The sequence below is a fragment of the Lissotriton helveticus genome, chromosome 9 (genome assembly GCF_964261635.1).
Source record: "Lissotriton helveticus chromosome 9, aLisHel1.1, whole genome shotgun sequence".
Taxonomy (NCBI): Eukaryota; Metazoa; Chordata; class Amphibia; order Caudata; family Salamandridae; genus Lissotriton; species Lissotriton helveticus.
The window spans coordinates 493523000-493545157 of NC_136070.1; the positions used below are offsets into that span (position 1 = coordinate 493523000).

General features: G+C 41.3%; 1 long non-coding RNA gene across 1 annotated transcript in view; it reads right to left on the bottom strand.

The window, feature by feature from the left end:
* Window positions 1-806: 806 nt before the first annotated feature.
* LOC144782803 (uncharacterized) overlaps window positions 807-22158 on the bottom strand; it is a 73533-nt gene continuing 52181 nt past the window's right edge. Inside the window, exons 3-4 of the long non-coding RNA XR_013601268.1 lie at window positions 6157-6257; window positions 807-6064 (exon numbers count right to left, since the gene is read on the bottom strand). This is a non-coding gene — a long non-coding RNA (uncharacterized LOC144782803). The remainder of the gene's footprint in view (window positions 6065-6156; window positions 6258-22158) is intronic.

The window sequence follows — 22158 nt, forward strand, 5'->3', positions numbered from 1 at the left end:
TCCTTACATTTCTTAACAAAATGTTCATTTTACAAAATAATTTTAACCGCATCGATGCTGATGACAGAACCGCTCCATCATCAGCCGCGGTGGCGCTGTGCTGATGACGGAGCGGTTCCGTCATGGCCCGCCCGACGCGCCTGCGCGGTGCTGATTTCGCGCCTGCGCGGCGCGTTCTATTGAGCGGGCGGGGCCATGACGGAACCGCTCCGTCATCAGCACAGCTCATCCGAGGCTTTTGACGGAGCGGTTCCGTCACCAGCGTGTGAGTGCCGCGCAGCCCCCCACCCCCTTAGCGCTGCTGCGGAATAGCCGCCGCAGCAAAGGTGTTAAAGCCAGAAGATTTCTTTCAGCCCCCCTTCCTCCACGTGTGTCCCCTGGTAAGAGTATGCTCACTCTGCCCTCTTGAACCCTATTTCTGTTTTGCTTTTTCCCAACACTGTGTTCAATGCACTGTGTTAATTAATGGTGGCCATAACAGAAAATTTTCTACAAAAGCCAGGCATTCAGAGTGCGTGGATTTGTGGATTGCCCCAACCCTGTGCCTTGTGCCCAAACAACAGATTATCTCTCTATTGTATATCATGGACCCATACATGCAGAAATACATTTTGGGTTTAGTGTCAGAATAGCATTTTGGGATGATTTAATTTGCTTAATTTTCAATATAGTACAAATTATAAGTGTGTTATTTCTCTTCTGATGATCAGTGTGGTCTACTTACTATGTCTAATCACATTTTTCTTTTTTACCAACTCACACAAATGTCAACAAGATCAGCATTTTACATCGTTTTTTTTATTTGTGGAATGCAGACCTGATTCACATAAATACAGAGGGGTTCTACTAGCTGTATGCAGGAAACAATGCATGCAGTTCGGCCAACTAGAATGGCAGGCCACACCCCTATAAAATGAATAAATTATCACAAAACCTTATTAGCCAATAGGATGTTGTCCTGACAATGCAAGACAATGCAAGTCAGAAATAATGGCGGGATAACCCAAATGTGGGGCTATCCCTAACCCTGCATCCTTTATCATATGTGCTCCAACATGTATCAATCATTAAAATGCTTAGTTTGTGATAATGTCCATTTACTGTGTATTTGATTTTAATCAGTTCCACCGACGGTACACATTGGCCGACTATTAGAAGGCACAATAGCATCTACTAAACTAAACAAACATCACTGAGAATTTTGATCTCTCCATCAGTGGTCTCAAGTTAAATATTTCCATTTAAGGTACCTACAAATATGCAGAAGAATAGTTAGAGATGCTTTATAGGCATAAATTCTATCACATCACACTACATTAACATACAAAAATACAATCTTGTAGCTGTTAGGCAATTCTGGCAAGGCTCCACTGCATTATATTTACAATAATTTACAGAAGGCAGTCCAAAGTAATTAAAAAAAGAAGCCTGGGTAATTAAAGTACTCCATGTAAAAAAATATGTCAACATGTTGATTACACACATACAACATCCCTGACACATTTGAGGTGCATTTTCAGAGAGCGCTAGTTAGAATCAATCAAGGAAACATAATGCTTGTCCTAAAATGTGGAGCCAGGTTTCCATTTAAATATAGACACAGTCATGTATATGTATTGTTGAAATCATTTGTAAACATGTAAAAACATAGTTCTGAAAGTGTATCATTCCACTTTAATTTTGTTGCAACCGACATACTTGTTTCATTCTCTCACAATGACAAGTTATTACCAAAATCTATTCACAATTAATGTGTTGAAATACTCAACAAAGGTGCTATGCTTACGTGCAGAAATATTTCTGAGCCTTAAAGGGGCTATTAAGTTTGGAGAAAAAAGCAGTTACCTTTACCCAGTCTTACATATAACAAGCAACACCAATAAGCATTCAATAATGTTGCTTTGTTAGATGATGTCTTCCTGCATTTTAGGATTTATGGTTACATCACAATATATCTTAAAACTAGGCCTGTGCTTAATTCTAACTACACCGGAGTAAATGGCATCATTTAGGTAATTTCTCGTAACAAAATTATGTGAAATTATCAAAATTATGCAATTACTCTTCATTGCCTAATTCCAGGGAGAAATCTTTACACAAGATGTTCCATTCTGGTAATTTTTTTTTTACACGAGCGCCATTGCAGACAGGTTTTTTACCCGGATGGTCTGGTCGGGTAATTTTTTCAGTCAAAACTACAAATCTGAACGTGAATGGCAGTGTTTTGAAGGCAAATGGCAGTTTCTTTAACATGGGCAGTGAACAATTATTTTAGGTCAATATTAACCTGAACTAACCATTTAGGTAATTTTTAAGTGCAAAATTACAAATCAGAAAGCAAGTGGCAGGGTGCTGAGTATGAAAAACTAGAGATCAACTCAAAATTAAACTTTGAGTTAATTGTTTTACCCAAACAGACCATTTGGATACTTTTTTCAGTGCAAAATGTATCTTGCGTAATTACAGATAATTAATATGAGCTATCCACCCCTACTTAAAATCCAAGCACACTTCATCAAAGAAATGGAATTCTGGAATGCCTGCTGTGGTGATTGTTAAATACACATAACTAGGTAAATGGAACTGTTTTCACCTACACCCTTGAGGGATCTTTTAAATTAGAGGTAAAGGAGTTGTTTAGTCAAAATGTTCTAATTGTAGATACATGTCATAGTTCAACAGAGCTATCGGAGTCAACATTAATTGGAGAAAAAAAATGACCATGAAGCTTTGCTTTATTAGTTGGTCAGTATTGTAAGCTTTACACTGTCTAATCAATGAATATAGACATGTCATCACGTCGTTTTCATTAGATAGTTTATGTGACCGGCCTTTCAATTTCAAAAGGGTCAATAAATCAACTGCAATAAGCGGTGAAGAAGAATAATACAGCAACACTATAAAATAATTTTGGCTTTTCAGTCATTATATGTGCAACCTGAGCTCAAAGTTGAGGACTCATAAATGCAACAATTGTATTTTGTTAAAAATTATCACTGCAATGTGTTTTATTAAAGAAGATAAAACAACTGGTAGAGTTGAATCTAAATTGGCTGACACTAGCACGATTCCCCCCCCCAAAAAAAAAATTCTACATTTCATTGTTTTATGCCTTTTAATCCATTGTGTGCAAGTACACTTACTGTAAAAATACAAACCTGTCACTACAGTTGAAATCTAGTAAAGGTTGCATTAGTAATTGCCCACATATCGGAGGCCATAATTGCACTGCAAACGTTGTCAAACTGTACCGCCTTGCTGTTAGTCTTAAATGTATGTCGTTTCCCTCTGTTGTTCCTCACATTTGTCAGTCTTTTGCTTTCCTTGTGCAACTATATGCTGAACAGCCCTTTTATAGCTGGGCAAATTACAAAAATAAGATTTTTGTTTGTTGCTTACATTACAGTAGAAAACGTTTATTTACAAACATTTCTGCTAAGAATTGAGATAAATTATCTTGCTTCAGAGAGAAAGTACTTTTCCTTAAATGCTGCAATGGAAAAGAGGGTCAAGTATGTAAAATTGGCTTTGAATTAATAACAGAGGAGCTTATGTTTGTATCTGTGTGCAAGTATTAAAACAGGAAAATACGACAAATACCTGACACCCCAAAGGATCTTACAAAGGAAATATCTGTGGGCTTCTTCGAACCTTGAGAGCCTACATCAAAAGTCAATGCAGATAAAAATGGGTGTGGTGCTAAAATATGATTCTCAAAATAGTCTATAAATATTGTACCCTAAACATTGTTTACAAAAATATTACTCCATTGAAGTTATTAATAAAATATCTACATTCAATGGTACATTTTTTTTGTTTTGTAAATGATATTTGAGATTCAATATGTATGTTAGACTTTAAAATTGTAAGAAATATTTGAAGGGCTTTGGAGGGTTACAAGAGGGAGGGGCCAGCAAGGCATTGGTAAGCCCTTCACCCCTCTAGGTTCCAATTACTCCACTGACCACCAACCTAGCAAAGAGCCCTGACACACCCCCAGCTTAGCAACAACTCAATATTTTCCCCAGATTCTGCATAAAGAAAAAAACAAATGCCACAGATTAAAAAAGAACACAATGAGAAACAAATCCTTATCAAAATATAGGGAACTCCATATTGAGGAAAACTGAAGCACCAATAAAATGAAAAGGAAACTTACCTATTAGAAGGTGTGTTATAAAGTGGAAATGTTGGGAAAAAAGCTTTCATTCAAACTTCTTTTGAAAAGGAGTGCAAACGACCAGAGCTTTTAGTTTTTAGATCTATGTCACTGAGCCAGAAAAAACAGAACTGAAGATTTAACTCTATCTCTGTTGCACATTGTGATTGGGGTGGCTGATGCGATTTTTTGTTATGATTGTCTGCAAATCTATAAGATCATTATCCTTTCCTTTTTTACTTTGAAAAGGCAATATTGAACTGATTTTGGGGGTAGCATGATTGTTATATGTGGTTTTTACACATGTTCATTTTATAATGTGCTTTTTACTATTTTCCTTTACAAAACAAAGATTGCGTTTTCCTTTACTTTGAGAGTGTTCTAGGAACTCACACGGTGGGTGGGGGTCCATGTTTTTGAATATTAATCAAGATCCCAAGACAGAAATATATATTTTGCCAAATAAAGGCCATCATCCCAAGACTCAAAATACACTTTGCTATATTCCAAGGTCTACTTTAAGGTGAACTGGTCATTTCTATTTACATTTATATGGCTATATGTTTAGAATACTGATAAAGTAGCATCTATATAACGTACTGGCTTTGGACTCATCCTCATCTGACATCACTCTTTGGTTGTCTTTAAATGTGAATATGTTGCATTAAATCAAAGATAGCCAATAGGGAGGCATAACATTTTATTTTGGGAAACTGTGCATGAAAGAAGCATCTGTAAACAAATAAACTCTTATGTAGCGCGCATCTAGCAAATTGTCAATTTCTTCATTAAAGGAGAATACATAGAAGCTTACATATTCTGTGTTTTGGAATAATGTTTGCAAATAGTTTTTAGGGCATACTTGAACGTGTTTTATGATAATTGTAATCTGTACTTTGAAAAGTGAACAAAAATAATGAAGCATTGTCTGTAGTCCTATCTGTATTGATGTATCTAATGCAAAAATGTTTAACATTTTTTCACTTTGATGTAAAACAGTATGCCATATGTTATTTTTTATTACCTTTTACAAAATTGGTTGGACTACCTTGATTAAAAGTATAGTTCTGAAGATTTTCAATCAAATATTTTGTGCCTTGTAAACTGTACGGCCAACACAACCTAAATTACACTGCAGATGCTAGTAAACCAGAAAGAACCACAAGGCCTTTCGGTGACAAATCGAAAAACTTAGTAAAGTGTCCTGATATTACAACAACTCTGCTTTGGCTAATCCTTCCTAGGAGCATTAAACAGTCTAACTGTTGTGCACTTCATTATCCACTCAGGTCTGATAAACAATTTGGCACGTGTCTACTTTTATGCTTATAACACTCTAAAGAAGTAGCTACGTATGTGTATTCTGAGCAAACAATTTCCCAGTAATTCTCATCAAAGAGATAAGCCTCATACCTATCACTCACCTTATACTTCATCCTTTCTTTGATCTCCTGAGTTAGTTCCTAATGTTCACATGCTAAGCAACTGCTCGTTTATTAGAAACAAGTATCATGGAATCTAAAATACACTCTGGTACACTCTCTAAATCAACACCTGAGAATTCTGCTCCAAGTGACTTCTTGTATACCCTATCCCATATATTACATTCTCTGTAGGATAAGGCACAATGTGATAGGAATGCAGCTCCTCATAATAAATAGACTGAGAACAGCAATCTTGGACCATCAATTTCAGCCGTTTTCTAGTATCAGCATATGCAGTCCTACAGCAAGGCTCGTCTTTAAAGTATTCATAGCTCTCCTTCTCAGCCTCGAGGTGTATCTTCCTTAGCAAGTTGTTGATCAAAACAGACCTCCTCAGATAGGTTTCTGGGTCTTCAAGGAACCTAAGCTTCTCCAGAGAGAGTTTCAGAATGCAAGTCCGATCTTCGGGTAATATCAGGTGCTGAAATATTCAAATGGTAAAGGTGTAACTACTGAAAAACAAGAATCGAGAATATTGATATCACCTAATGTCAAATTGAAAAGGAAGCTCACTTTTGGAAAGTATCTCTCATATTCTTTGTGTACATCTTCCTCTTCTGCATATTTTCTCTTAAAATAGGCTACTTTCGACGTTGTTAATCAGAATGTATAAGCTGTGAACACAAAGCAAGAGAAATAACATTTAGTGAGGGAATGGTGATTGAACACACAAAATGTTATAGGCTTTACAATTGGTCTTGAAATTTTAAGGAGGCGAGACTAGCTATGAACGGTTAAATGAAACTCAAGACAGTGACTAACACTTTCTCAGATCCTTCCCATATGTCTATCAAAATTAATATTTTTTGGCCAATGTACTTTCGAAAATTTTACTTTTTATGAGGGAAATCTCAATATAGTCACACAATTTCAATTTCATCATGTAATGTAATGAACACATATTTTTTTAACATATGTTGGGTGTTGCATCACTAAACCCCACAGGATTTAATTTTCTGCTTTTTCCTTTACAAAATCCCTAATTCACAAAGCTAGCATAGCAAATTTCTGGGAGCAAACTTTGCCCAGGAAATGTTTGTGAACAGTTTAGGAACCCAAATATGCCAATTCACGATGAGGGTATGCAGGCAATGGAAGGAACAGATAACAAGCATGGATGCTATGCTCACATTTTCAGGTATCACAGAGTAAGCAGGCATGAGCCCACTTCTTTGATATAAACTGGCACACGTGTGCATTATGATAAGGGCCCACTGATGTTAAATCAGGCTTCCAACACCATACTCAAGTCACACAAGAGAGCAACATTGAAATAGATGGGCCATAAAGGACCTATGCATTTCAGTGCAGAAATGTACATTTCCACTTCTGTGCTAGGGGTTGGAATGTAAATCTGCATGCCCCTATAATGGATATCGTGAGTGATGTCCTGTCTCTGCAATGTTTATCTGAGATATTTCTGTTCTCTGCTTAGTTTTTTGCCAATATATTGAGAGCAACAATGTAGGTTTACATAAATATTGCTCTGACCTCATCACCTACCACTACATCGTCAAGCAAGTATAGATTTGCTATTGGTAGCGCCATATGTACCTTGACACAGTAATGGTAGGCTATATAATGGATGAGATATTTTTTATCAAGAGATAATGTATATGTATATGCATGTAATTTAGTGGCCTCCTCCTCCACCACCCCTTGCATTAGATCAAGAGCATTGTAGGAAATATAGGGACGTGCCAGAAACAGATTACATTGCAACAATTTGTGAATAAGGGATGTGCTTGAATCTGCACTAGTCACATACCCGGGGACACCACCAAAAGAAAAATTGGCACAGAGGTTAGATGCATTTGCATAAGCCAATATCTGTGAATTTGTAGGACTTATCCGAGGAAGGGCCCTTTTAATGGATGTTATTTAAGAATCGCCAAAGAATACAACTGTGAACCCTGGCTTGCCCCTTGTGACCCCTGACCCTGTTATTGGGGTCACTCTGGCCTCAAAGGAGGCAAAGCCAGCACGAATTAGAGGATATGGGCATCTTGGCAGAAGAAAATAAATTAACAAAATAACCTTCAGATCACTTCTTTCTCATTTCTGTATACAAAGCAAGTGTTCCAGGCTACTGCTAGCTGGTGACAGGGAACAGTTGAAACTTGATCAACAATATGTCACCTAGCAACATGCCCTTCAAGGCCTTGCAAGCCTCAGGCTCCCATAAACAGTGGGGGGCTTATTTACAAGCCTCTTGCACTGCCGATGCATCACTTTTTTTGAAGCACCGGTGGCGCAGTGTGCTGGCCCATATTTACAAGGCCACACAAAACAACCCTGAGTGGGTTTTCATAGCCTTGTAAATACGGACCCTTTTCACGAATCACTTTGCGTGAAAGGGGCATGTCATGGGTTTCACTGTGGGTGTTACCACGCAACACCCATGGATTTTGCTGCAGTCCCAGATTTACAACATTTCGTAAATGTAGGAATGCGTCAGGATCCTACGCCTCCTCAGTGGAGGCGTAAGGAGGCGCACTGAGGAGAAATACTTGTATTTCTCCTCGTTTGTACCTCTTTCTAAGCGTGCTACATTCTGCAGCACATATAGAAAGAGGAAAACACTTTCAATGATAGTTTTTGTACAGGAAGGTGTCCTTTGCTGCACAAAACAATCATCCCCGCAGCGCAGGTACCTTTGCACATGGTGCAAGGGTGCCTGCATTGGCTCATGGCAGCCAACTGTGCACCCACACAGGGAAAAGCACAGGGATGCGTCATATTGTTGTAAATATGACGCCTCCCTGTGCCTTTAAAATGATACAGCAGGCGTCAGAATGCAGAACGCATAGAAAAAGGAAATAATGAGAATGAATAAAAGTATTTCTCCTCGTTGCGCCTCCATAGGATTCTGACGCATTGTTGACGAAATGTTGTAAATCTGGGAAAGCGGCAGAATCCATGGGTGTTGCGTGAGAACACCCACAGTAACACCCTTGGCAAGCCCCCTTCTTGCAAATTGATGCATGAAAAGGGGCCATGAAAAGCCACGTTTGCAGCGGCCCTATGATGAAGCATGCCACTGCATAGTAGGTGAGGACACTATTAAGACATTTTTCTATTTTCCTTCTCTCTTATGTTTCTCGTTTAGCAATGACTATTATATATTACAGGGGACAGGAACCTTACAACTCAACCCAGGTTTTCATCCCTGGCCCTGTTTTATACTGTTTTTTACTGTCATTCTCTCTTTTGTGAGTTTAAAATATCGGAAGGGGAGTCAGAGAAGACTCATGCCCTGGTCTCTTTTTTGTGATTTCTTATTCTGATGCATTCCCAGGCTTTCGAAACCTTGTAAATCTGGGAAAGCGTCAGAATCCATCCATGGGTGTTGCGTGGGAACACCTACAGTAACACCCATGGCTAGCCCCCTTCATGCACATTGATGCATGAAAAGGGGCCATGAAAAGCCACGCAGGGAGGCTTTGTGTGGCCTTGTAAATATGGGCAAGAACATCCAAAGCAAACCCTAAGCCAGCTTAGATGCTGTATTTTAAATATGCAGGAGCCATGTCAAAAGACCAGAAGAAGAACAAAAGAAAAAAATATTATAATAGAACAGTCAGCTCACATGGCTTCCCTGGGTCACCACCGGTTACACAGAAATAAGAAAAATTGGCAGAATGTCATGCAGCACCCAGAGCAAAATAATAGAGGTTGCTGAAAGGTGCCAAGTATTCTCTTTGCTTATTTGTAAAATTTTCATATTTTCAGTTTGCTGTTTTAATGCCCTTTATGTGGTCTCATCGACATTATTGGGGAAATTGTAGACCAAATTATACAAATTAGGGCGTTATTGCTTAAGTGCCCTGGGGGCCCAACAGACCTTTGCACTTACTTTGCATGCCCTGGGGCATTTTGTTATTAGAGAAGGGGCCGCAAATGCTTGTGCGGCACCTTCTGTAATACCAATAGTGCTGGCGCACATAAAGCGCCAGCACTATCTTCAAGGAGGTGTTCCCTCATTTGCATGGGGGCATACCCTATGCAAATGAGGAAATCCCTTGGCCTCTGAGCCCACGTTGTATTACCGACGTGGGCACAGAGGCGAAGAAGCCTTCAGGAGGTGCACTGACAGTGCACCACCTAAAAGGTGGTGCACTGATAGTGCGCCTTCTGAGAGAAGTCATCTGCAGGGGGTAAAGAGGGTCTTTTGGACCCCACTGACATCCCCTTGAAGGCGGGTGAAGTCACTAACTGTACCCGCCTACAAGGGGATCTCTATTCCCCTTTAAAAGTGCAGGTGGTTTCACGGCTGGACAGTGAAACATGGAGTGGCTTTAACCCCTTCCATGCTGATGACGGCCCCCAGCCGTCATGCATCACGGTGCTCGTGTGCTGATGACGGCTGGGGGCCGTCATGAACCCGCCCACTTTTAAAAACGGCCGCACAGGTGCAGAATCGCGGCCGCGCCCAAGGGGTTAATGCAGCCGCTCTGTATTTCATGTGAATGCGCTATTTTGCTACTGCCCTGGTAGCAGCGCATTCCCCATAATGCAGCACATTTTCCTTTATTGCACCGGGCGTACCTTTTTAAAGGTGCATCCGGCACAATGAAGTAAAATGTGTTGCATGTATAATGCGGCCCATGGTTGGCTTAATTATGGGGCAAGAAAAGGCAAATAATAATTCAGCATGTGTGCACCTTCGAGGGTAGTATAACTACTCCAGCTTGACATTTTAATATATGTCAATATTGTCACTGACAGGATACAGCGAACTATCAGCAGATGGTAGATTATATGATAAGTATTTTACATTTAAAAACCATGTGAAAAACGCAGCAGCCATAGAATGACACAATTCCTGTGGTGCTGCTTATAAGAGACACTTTGAGTAACACTATCAATCAATAGCAGCGTGAGACTGTGTCACAAGCATCTGCAATGCAATAGGTCTCGCACTTGTGAGAGTTTAAGCTATTGCAATTCTTAATGACAATGCATTTTCTTTATCTGTTTTGATACTTAACACGTAAATAAAAGGCATTGTCATTTACAATGCCAATAGGTCAAACTCTTGTAAATGCAAGACCTATTTCATTTCAAAGAAGCGACTGCCATTGTCTCGGGCTGCTCGGAAAATAAAAGCATGCATGGCATGCAGCCGTGCCTGCAGTAGGAGAAACTCATGAAAGAAAATAGTGCTTACAGACTGAATAAGACATACAGTTTAACAACAGAAGTACAAGGGCCAATCCTGACAAGGCAGTACTAAGGACGGACAAACAACCCTATTAACAAATCAGAAGCCAGCATTTACAAAGGACAATGACACAAGTTAATGAAAAATATGGGCGGATCTTCAACTCCATACTCGAATACAGCTTGCCTCGCAGAGCAGCGCATGCACTGCCCGGGCTCGACCTAAAAATTGGAATTTCTCAACTTCACTTGATCATTTTTTAAAACAATGCCATCTTCATGAATTGCTAAGCTGGCACGTTTTCGTAAAAAACCAAATGGAAAGAAGAAGAGGTCATAGACAACAATGGGAAACTTTCATGAGTCCTCTAATAACTGTGAGCAGGCCTCTACTGCCATCCAGCTGCCATGCACTTCTGCTTCTCTGCCCCCAGAAGCACAACAGTGCTTCTTGTGCCCAGTGGCTCCTCTCCAAGGAGGAATAACAGACCTGAGCCGCAGTGAGATACCCACTCTAACAGTCACCAATTCCTACATCCAGATGTCTTGCCTATATGTGATACTCAGTTTTTAGTCCTTCTAATAATATTTGATAACCTTTCTAGCCTTTCATTGAGGGCTCAAATCAGCACCTGAAAATCCTTAAGCAAGAGTTTATTGCAATTGCATTTACAAAACACTTTGTATACTTGTTGAGCGGCCAAAGCACACTAGTGGATGGTAGCCTGCACACTTGTAAGAGTCGTTGATTCCAGTGTGGCTTATGTGGTAAGTGTTTTTGTGCTCTACTGGTGTGACCAGAGTTGTGGTTTCTCAGTGGTTTGTGAAATGCAAGGGCAAAGGTGTAGTGATGTCACTTCCTGTTGTGTCAGGGCCATACGTGGTCTCACTTCATGTGATGTCATCAGTGTCAAAGGTCAGGTGATGTCACTTCTGCTACCCTTGGTATTTTTATGAACCGACGTCAATGGTCCTTCTACAGACTGGGTAAAACGGTCACAGTTTTTCTTTAACACACCGAAGATATCATGAGAAAACAGCAACACCGAAAGTCATTTTAGAACGCTAGTTTTAAGATGCACCCCAGCTCCATTCTATTAAATACTGAATAGCTTGAATGTATTTACATTACCAATATATACTTTGAAAAATACAGAGCTCTGCTGAATGTCAGTGTTTAGCTGCATCCCTTGGAAGGAAGCCCGAAAATCTTATAAAATAATATTTAACTCGTATGCATTTTATTTGTCACGTTAGATTAGCTAATGTGCCATTGGCACAGTCGATCAAATTTGATTAACTGAAGATACAGTTAGGACAGGGTTCAACAAAACATTGAATCAATGATATACCTCAGAAAAATCCCAACGTCAACTCTGAAATAAAGTAGTTAACTTCATGTCCAGCAGTTAAACACTGTATATAAACCACTGAGACTCCATCATCACATTTTAAATAATCTTTACGTTCCGAAAGACAAATGGGGATCTGACGTACTCAAATGTGAACACTAGGTGGTGCTACAGTAGCATCATCGAAATAAGGGAACAGCTTCACAAATGTGTTCCGCCATTAATGACTGGGAAAAAACGAATTGCTCTGCGGGGTAACAGAACAGTGACAGATGCTTAATAATCACTCACATCGGCAACACCTATCTGCTGAGGCCAGCAATATAGCTATTACCAACTGTATCTCAATAGTTTTGTTCTAAAACATTCAGTATACACTGTATTAATTTAATTAAACAACCTTAACACAATATATAATATATTCTTTCTAGAACTGCGGAAATTAGGCATTGTTTCTCAACGAGTACGCCTGTTGTGATGAATTACTTGTTCTGTCCTGGAAGGTGTGTGTGGCGTTCTCCTCCATCACCAGAGGCGCGTACCTACCAAGAGTGCAGCAGTAGTAGTGGCACAGGGGCCCGGCGTTGGCGTGTATTGCACCCCCCCCCCCAAGTAGGACTGTCTTTTACTACTCAACCGCTGCCAGGAGGCCCAGTGCCCTTTCTCGCATTACTATGGCGGTAGAGTGCCACTCCCCACTGCCAGCAGGGTAAAAAAAAGAAAAGAACTATAATAAAACAGGGTTCATTATCATTTTATTATGTTTCCCGGAGTCTTGAGGGCGTGGCAGCTGCGGTCCGTGCAGGTAACAGCAGTGGGGCGGTGGGGCTGTGTAAAGGGGGGATTCCGAGGTACGATACAGAGGGAAAGTTAATTATTTATTTTATTTTCCCTCTGCTTCGTCCCTCGGAATCCCCCCTTACACGGCCCCACCGCTGTTACCTGCACAGACCCTCGGCTGGGGTGGGGCAAGGGGGATTAAAGGCAGCCACGGGGATCGGTATGCTGTGCACTGTTATCAGTACACATGCCGGTTTGGCCGGCCGTCTCAGGCTGGCCAAAGAATCATGCACACTGAAGTTCTCCCAACTCAGCTGCGTTGCTGGGTTAGAGACAGCAAAGCTCAGCTCTCCCTGGGAAAGCAATCTATCGGAGCTCAGGCCAATCCTGAAGCTGCTCTTAAGTATGAAAGCAGATTCAGGATTGGCTGCAGGGAAGTCGGGGAGCCTCTGCCTGCAGTGGAGCCACGAGAGGAACAGAAGACGGCAATGTGACAGGCTGCAGGCCATTTCTTTTCTTTCCCTTTCTTTTTGTTGTTGTTCGTCGTCTTTCTGCCAGTCCCCCCCCCTGCCACTCTGATGCCAGCCGCTACTGATTAGAGCCCAATGGCACTCGTACGAAGCCACAACCCACCATCCCTACATAAAAGTGCTACATTTGCAGATTCCATCTCGAATACACAGCTCCTTGCTCCCCATGCTTGTAGAACCACTTGGGCGGACTGGCCTCAGTACTCTTCATGTTATTTGAAAAACTTTCAACTTAATAACTTTACTACAAATGTTTTCCAGGATCTGTTCAATATCTCGCCGACCACAACTAGCTCGCTAGAGAGAATGATGTGATGGCCAAGCAGAACGGGGTGTGCCCTTTGATGGGCACAAACTCATTTTTAGCTGCTTTGTCTAGACTGTCCAACATCCAGGATTAAGAGGCTAAAAGAAGCAGCCACACAGCACATATTGTTATATGAAGTAAAGTATTTTTATGGTACAAAATAAATATATCGAGCTTTAGAACATTATGGCTAGGGTGGCAATCACTCATCTTGTCATTGATGCCCAAAACAGGACCTCGATTACCAATGTAATGCTAAGGCCAGCGTTATTCCACTGACACTCACAACAAGACAAAAATTACCACCATTATGTAAGGAATACAGGGCCATATTATCAAGGAAGCTGCGGTAGTTTATTGCCGCTTTACCGGCAGGAAACTGCCGATAAAGCGGCGATAATGGGCTTGATAATGTGAACATCTAACCTGGGCTTCGATTGAAATTCGAATCGCATATTATCAAGCCCATTATCGCTGCTTTATCGGCAGTTTCCTGCCGGTAAAGTGGCGATAAACTACCGCAGCTTCCTTGATAATATGGCCCACATTTCTTGGAGGATGAAAGAGAGTTGGGGATAATATGCTATGTTTGTGGTTATTGGATAGGATTGATTAAAATGCAGTGCTGGGAGGAAAGTGCTTGTCTAGAAATTGAATAATTCACAAATTTCATCTTCATATCCCAGATTTTCCTACTCCATAACATGCATTACAATGAAAGTCTGGTAGCCAAAATACCCTAAATTTAGGTTGAATATGCCGTAAAATATTTAACAAATTGCATTATAAGCTGCCATTTTGGCAATATGTATGTAAACTTTGGGGAATAACCGGTGGCAACATTGCAACATGTCTGTAAACTTTAGGGAATAACTGATAAAAACATTGTTTCTGGTAATGAGTACTAAACAAATCATTTTTTTGCTATTGGGCACTGCATACTTGCATAGTCCTGGTATATTTTATTTGTTCTCACTTTGTTAAGTACCACATTCTTTTCAGAGGTTATGTATATGGTTTCAATGAAGACTGATTGGCAATTTTACAGTTTGCTCCAAGTTCTTTTGATCATTAGCTGCTAAATCCCTAAGAGGAATAAGTCTGTACATTTTCGTGGGATTTAGATCCTGTATGCCACACCCCGTGGAACAATTCCTTTCCTTTGTTTCAGACTCATGGAATTTTTTTGAAAATTCCAAAAGTATGTTAACTACTTCAGTCATAGGTGTACATCTATGTGTGTAGATTGACGAATTTCATTGAGGAGCAGGCCTGCAATTTGTGTATTTTGCACACGTTCTTACAAATATCAGCACATTTTTCTTTGTAAATACTGTGCACTTAGAATGTTAGTGAACAGTAAAAATGTACATTCTCTGCACTGAACTGCATTCACTTTGCCTTTTACTCTAATGTAATTGGATTTGCCAGTCAGGCCAAATGTGTACTACCAAAGCATAACAGAGAGGGAGCAAGTGCATCACCCTTTAAACAAAATATTTCATTGTTCAGTTTACAAAATTAAATACTTGCTAAATATTGGTAGCAAAATGTTTGATATAAGACTATTAGTAGTGGAACATCAGTATACCAAACCCAGTAGCTAAATGACAGAGGGGCATATTAGCAAGAACATCGTTAAAATTATAATCGTTTTAGCGGCAGGAAACTGCCACTAAAACGGCGAGAACGGACTTGCTAATATGCGTTATAGAATTCCAATAGAAGCCCAGGTTAGATGTCCTGCACATCTAACCTGTGCTTCTTTTGGAATTCTATAACGCATATTAGCAAGCCCATTATCGCCTTTTTAGCGGCCGTTTTCTGCCGCTAAAATGGCGATAATTTTAACGAGGTTCTTGCTAATATGCCCCAGAGTCCCTAATGTAAAGTTTGGAGGAAGCTGAAAATCTTCCAACTCTAAAGGGCAGATTTACAAGAAACAGACGCATCTGTAGAGATGCGTCAGTTTCCCTGCACCAGCTTGCGAAACCCTTGCACCACCATGGATGGGCTATATTTACAACACGGTGCACCATAGCACAAGGATTGACAGATGCGTCAGAAATTCTGACGCATCTGTCGGCACAAAAGTCACGCATTGCAGGAGTTGTGTCGCAAGCACGACGCAACTTCAGCAATGGATGTTGAGGCCTATTCTCACTACACTGCATCACTCCTTACACCTGCTTCAAGCAGGTGTAAGGTTTTGACGCAGTGGCATCCTAGCAGTGGGACAAAGAAATCTTGTAGATTTCACTGCGTCACTTTTACAATGCTTTCCTCTGTGGAAACACCCACCCTGCATACATTATACCTGCCACAGGTATAATGTGACGCAGAGCTTACAATGTGGCGCATCTCTCTAGATGCGTCACGTTGTAAATTGGCCGTATTTTTTACGCCGCTGCTGACGCAATGGCAGCACAAACGTTTTGCAAGGGGCTTGTACATCTGCCCCTAAATACGAAGTCGAATCCATTTGCTGAATTTTCTCTACAGTGGTAGATTTGTTTAGTGGCTTGCACTAAGTAGTTTGAGGATTTTCCGTTCCTTCTAAACTCTAAAAGAGGCCCACAGTCTGGTAGCAAATTTACCTCAAGCATACATTGGCATCACCATTGCCCCTACCTGACTATTGCTCAGCACTTGTCACTTTGTGTCACTGGAATATTTGTAAAAGACGGCAGGCTCTAGAGTGGCCTCTTAGCTCTGAGAATTCTCAAAAAGGGTAGGCTAGCCACAGCATGCATGTGTGGATGAAAGGTGTGTGGGTCACCTCTGTCCTGTAAAGGAAGCATCGTATTTTAGGGGGCCGTGGCCATAAATGTATTTCATTATGGATCAGCGAGCTTGTTGTTGCAGGTAAGCATGAGAGTGCTAAGGTGTCAAGAAAGTGTTATGGTAAATTAGGAGTCTTGTGTTGTTGTATGACTGCAAACAACAGTGATTTATGGGAAGAATTTAGTGATATGGTTAAGGTTCAGAGATAAGCTCAGATCATGTAGCTGCAAATAAGCTGTCCCTAAGTGCAGTAATGTCCCCTGATTGCAAAGGAGCCTGGTTGGCATTGGCCTTATGGCATGACATGACATGGGTGTCATAAACAAAGCAAACACAAGGAGATGATGGACGGAGTGCTGAAACTTTTCAGACACTCACCCCCAGTCACAGACATGAATTGAATCCATCATCGTTCCTTAGCTCACTTCGCCACCCCAGTTCAGAACCAGCTATATGCAAATCAGTCTTGGCCCTATGGGAACTGTCCAGCCCGCACTGCCAAGCCAGGTCTGCCCTGGACCAGAAACAAGCATCCTGGGACCGGTTTCGGGGTAACACCCCTCAACAGCCAGGCTAGCTTGAAGCTTGGATTTAGGCTCAGGTCTCTGTACTGGGGTGAATGTTTGACATTGTGCAGCATTCTGTCCATCAATTTTTCTTTTAGTATTTGTCATACATAAAGGTCAGAGATAACCTCAGGTAATGCAACTATAGTTAAGTGTGGTAAAGTCCTGGCAAAGCACGAGCCCTAAAAACATAGTGGAGGACTCATTAGCATAGGCAATCCACATAGGCAATGCACAATGATGTCACTTGGTGTGATGTCACAGGCAGTGATGTCACAGTCCTATCATATTCTTTATTTAAAAGAGGATGTGCCTATTTTACAGTCAAAGCTGGGATATGTTTGTTATACAGGATTTATGAAATTAAATATATATATGTGATGTATTCCTAGCTTAAGAACATAGACAATGCTCTCTGTTTGATGGGCCTTGGTGGTGCGACTGGGGGTAGCATTTCTTCCTTCTATTGATGGATGTACACCATCAACAGACATTATAAGGTGTTAACAAGCATGACACTGCATCAGAAAGTCACTTTACTTCAGCTTGATAATAATTTGCTTAGGTGTGCCTGTGCTGGAGCAGCCTTTAAAGATATAGACTAGACTTCTTTACATGCCCTTCATGGAAAGTACCAGATTTCTTCTGTCCGCTGTCACTGCCTAATCCATCTTCCTTTGTTGACCTACTTAACTCTTAACCAGTCTTGTGTAAAATTTCAAGTATCAACTTTTCTAATGTCCGATAATTTTAGATCTTTTGGGCAAACCAAGAATATGCCTGTGCAGATCTCAATATATTTTTTTTAAACTAAAGAACACAAAGGTTTACTCTTGCAGCTGGGAATCCTTGCTCACATCAAGTCTTTGTATGACAACTGTGGTTTGTTGACAGAGGAATAAAGGTAAATCTAACTAAAATACTTAGCAAACACCTGCCAGAAAGCTGTGTTAGAAGGCATTCACTGGAGTAACACAAAATTATGTGGGACCCCAGCAGATTGTGGCGAGTCTTCTATATCTTAGAGATAAATATTTTACACCACCTGAATAGGAGGGGGCCCCCTTTATAGGTTTGGGGGGCCCCCTTGAGCTACATGGGTGAAGGGGTCTGCATTACTTCTCTGGAGGCATTCATCACTACGAGCATAGCTGATGCAATGTAATTACATTTATAGATGTGACGTGGTTAGGCTGTTTGCCCTTTGGAAATCAGGGGTGAGATGTAAGAGCTTCCAGGAATTACAACAAGGGTATGTCTTATTGCCTTCTTGGGCTTAATTTGAGCTAGTGATTTCCGGCTCTGGGCTCTGGCACTTAACAGTCAACACCGACACTTATGACTATCTGCCACATGGTGGCGTTGTTTGCCTGATTCACAGATGAGCATAACAAAAGTTTTTTACTAATTCAATATACATTAAAAAGGACTAATACCAGAAGCTCAAATTATTATCATAGCTTTGGAGGCATATAATAGTCCGGACCGTCACACTTCTAGGAGTCTAATGGTTAGTAGCTGAGTTGGTACTGAAATTGGCAGCACTGGCAGGGGTAGTAGGTGTTGCAAGCTGCAGTAGCCTCCTGATGAAGGCCCTGGCATCTATTTTTTTTAAGCAAGCACTGTAGCCTTCACGGCGGATGTGGGCGTCATCCAATACAATGCCACTGACTATTCCTTATGTGAAAGATCTTGGTGAAAAAAGTGGACAAAACAAAATGTGATAATCAGGCAAAACTGTCCCGTGCTTGAAATAGTGTCTCGGCCTGTAGACTAGAATTATCTATCCCAATAAGTTTGCTTCGAAAGCACTTTTTTGCAGGGTCAAGGCTCAAAAGTGGGTTCAGTTTGGGTTTTTGCCAGCAAAAATTAGCTCAAATATACAAAACAAAATGTTGCTTTTGAACAGATCATAAGTACAGATGTAGTTTTCACACATTTCACATATATCAGTAAAAAAACTGCACAGGCCCCAGAGTAATCTAGGTAATTTGTTACCTAGTCAGGCAGTCTTTAAAAATGAAAATCAAATTTGCATGAGACAATATAATATTTCAGTTAAAAACTAAAGTACAACACTAAGGGGGTGATTACGATGGCAGAGGGTCTGCCACTGCCAGCCGTGCGGTGGCGGGCCCTCCTCCACCGGACGACGATTCTCTGCCTGCCAAATTAGGATGCCAGGGGAAACAGTTCCGCGACCGTGGCGGGCGCAAAGACCGCCCGTCACGGATTCGCCACAGGCAATCATTCCGATTGCCTGACGAACCATCCAGATAATGTAAAATGGTGGCGGTGCCTAGCAGGCACCGTCCGCAAAATTACGATGCTGGCCGCAGCCAGCCTTTCCTTGGCGGGTAAACCGTCACTGAAAGGCTGGCGGAGAATGCATCTGGGGGCCCGTTGCGGGCCCCCCTTGTGTTGGGGGGTGGCGCTCTGTGGGGGTACCCATGGTATCCCCTTACAGTTCACTGCACAAAGTGGCAAGAACTGCGTGGTGCCGGCCACGTAGTGCAGTCAAAAGTTGCCATGCATGTTTAGCATTGCACTGAGTGCTGCAGCCAGCAGCACCCACCACAATGTTAACTATGCACGATGCGACCGTCATGGTGGCGGTCGCATCATAATCTGACTGCGGGACCACCACGTTGCAGGCGGGTGGTCCCAGGCACTATTACTGTGGCGGGCAGACCAGAGTCCACCCTCCATCGTAATGACTTCCTATGTTTTTGGTTTCACTGTATTTTAGTCTACTTCCAAGTCCATATGAAGGCTAGTCAGTTTGGCGTGTTCAATGCCCCTAAAAAATGATATTGGGCATGATGTGAACTTTAACAGATCTCCTCCAGGTTTGGTGAGGAGTAGGGGAAGAGATCCATGATGAAAAATATTTCTCTTGCAAAGAATAAATATGAGCATTTGCACAGCAGGCTCCATTTCCTTTGTGTGTAATTCTAAACTGTGTAGAACTTGGCAGATGGTAAACAGGAGCTCAGTAAATGTATCACATGACCTTCCCAGTAGTACACCTGCAAACCTGTACCTGGAGCAGCTATTCATGCCTACCACTAGATATGTTTGTGAATATTCAAAGTAGTAAATCTACACCCATACATGGGTGTTCTTTTACCAAGTGCAAATGTATTACTTTTTATAAATTATGGCTGCAGTATCTTACTCCTGCTGTACTGCATGAGTTTGCAGACACTCAACAAAAGTGAAAATGCAATTACTATAAAACCACATTGTAGAACTGTTCAGCTTCGCAGACGTGCATTCACAGAATTTGAGAGCAACTTCTGTACCCCTAAATTGTTGCCCTATTTAATATGAGTGACACCCAGCACAGGTCAGGCCTTTTGGGGGTTACTTTTATGATACAATTCTAATGTGAAAGGCATGTAGAAGAGCGTTTCTTCTGTGTGTAGGCAGGGTCCATACAGCATATTGTACTACTTGTGAAAAAGGCTTTGATAGAAATGTTCATAATAGCCTGCTTCTGGTGAGGCCGCACCCAATCAGTCTGCCTCACCTCCTTCTCTTCAGAGGCAGTCCACCTCATCTGCAGAGTTCCACAAGGATCCTCACTCAGCCCCTCTCAGTTCAAAGCTTACATGACCCCACTTGCCAGTGTTACCTGCCCTCACAGAATCAACATAATTTCCTATGCTTTTGACAAGTAGCTCATACTTTCCCTCTCTGGCAATACACCAAACACCAAACACCCGAACAATTTCTCTACCTCCCGATGGATTTATTTATTTAATCCTGGAGTTTTATAAAGCGCGAAGATGACCTGTCAGGGTATCAGAGCACTGTAGATAGAACAATCAGGTCAAATAAACAAGGTAAAAAATGAATGAAGGGAAGTGAGGGGGCAAGGCAAACACAGCAACAAATACAGAAAACAACACAGCTGCTTGGTAGATCCACTATTCAAAGAAGTCCACCAATAAATGAACAAGCACAATGATAAAGCAAACAGAATACTGAAAACCACAGTGAATTGGTAGATCCATGATCCAAGGAGTCCATTTATAAATCATCGAGCACATTAATTTAGAATAACTAATAATTAAGTATTGCTACTGGAGGAAACCATTAAGCAGAAGTTTTTTACTTCGGTTTTGAAGCATTGAATAGGAGGGATGTGTCCTAGTTTCAGGTGGAAGTGATTTCCATGTTCTTGGGGCAGGACCAGAGAAGGAGCGGTTGTAAGTCTTCTTTTTGTTGAACTTCAGTGGTTTAAGCAGTAAGCAATTAGAGCTTCTTGAGGAGTGACTATCCCCAGATAGTTCAGGATTTTTAGCCTGATAGACAGATATGTTGTGGTGCACGGCCTTATGAGTCATGCAAATTATATTAAACTGAATTCTAGCTTCAAATGGAAGCTATTTTAAATGGTTGTTGTCAGTGGTGATGTAGATGAATCTCATTGACCAGTTATGAGCCTAGCAGCTGAGTTCTGTGTAGCCCTTAGAAGGGCCAACCTCACTTTGGATAGTCCTACCACTGAAGTGCTTCCATAATCTAAGCAGGAGATGACCAGGGATTGGACTGCAAGTTGTCCTGCGGCAGGTTTAATTTTCCACAGAATATATAGCTGGAAATAGGCTCCTCTAGGGGTGGCACTGATGTGAACTTGCATATTCAGATAATTGTCTGTTATACCAAGTGATCTAGTGGAATCGATCACATGCGGGGCACAATTGAGAGCTGTGAATTTTTTTAGCCTTCTATGGGGGGGGTGAAATTCAAATGCCTCAAGATCAACACTAACATGGCAAAGGTATTAATCTTCGGCAAAGAAACCTCACTCTGGGAGTCCACCTGGTGGCCTGTCGAACTCAGCCTGACACTACTCCTGGCAACCCATTAAAAGAACCTTGGAACAGCAATCAACAACCACCTCACCATGACTGGACAAAGGGCATGCAGTCTTCATCTCCTGCTTATCTAGAGCAAGAGATGGAAAACACACACAAAGAGGATAGATGGAGAAAGACTGAAAAACCGTCACAAAGGGGAAAAGC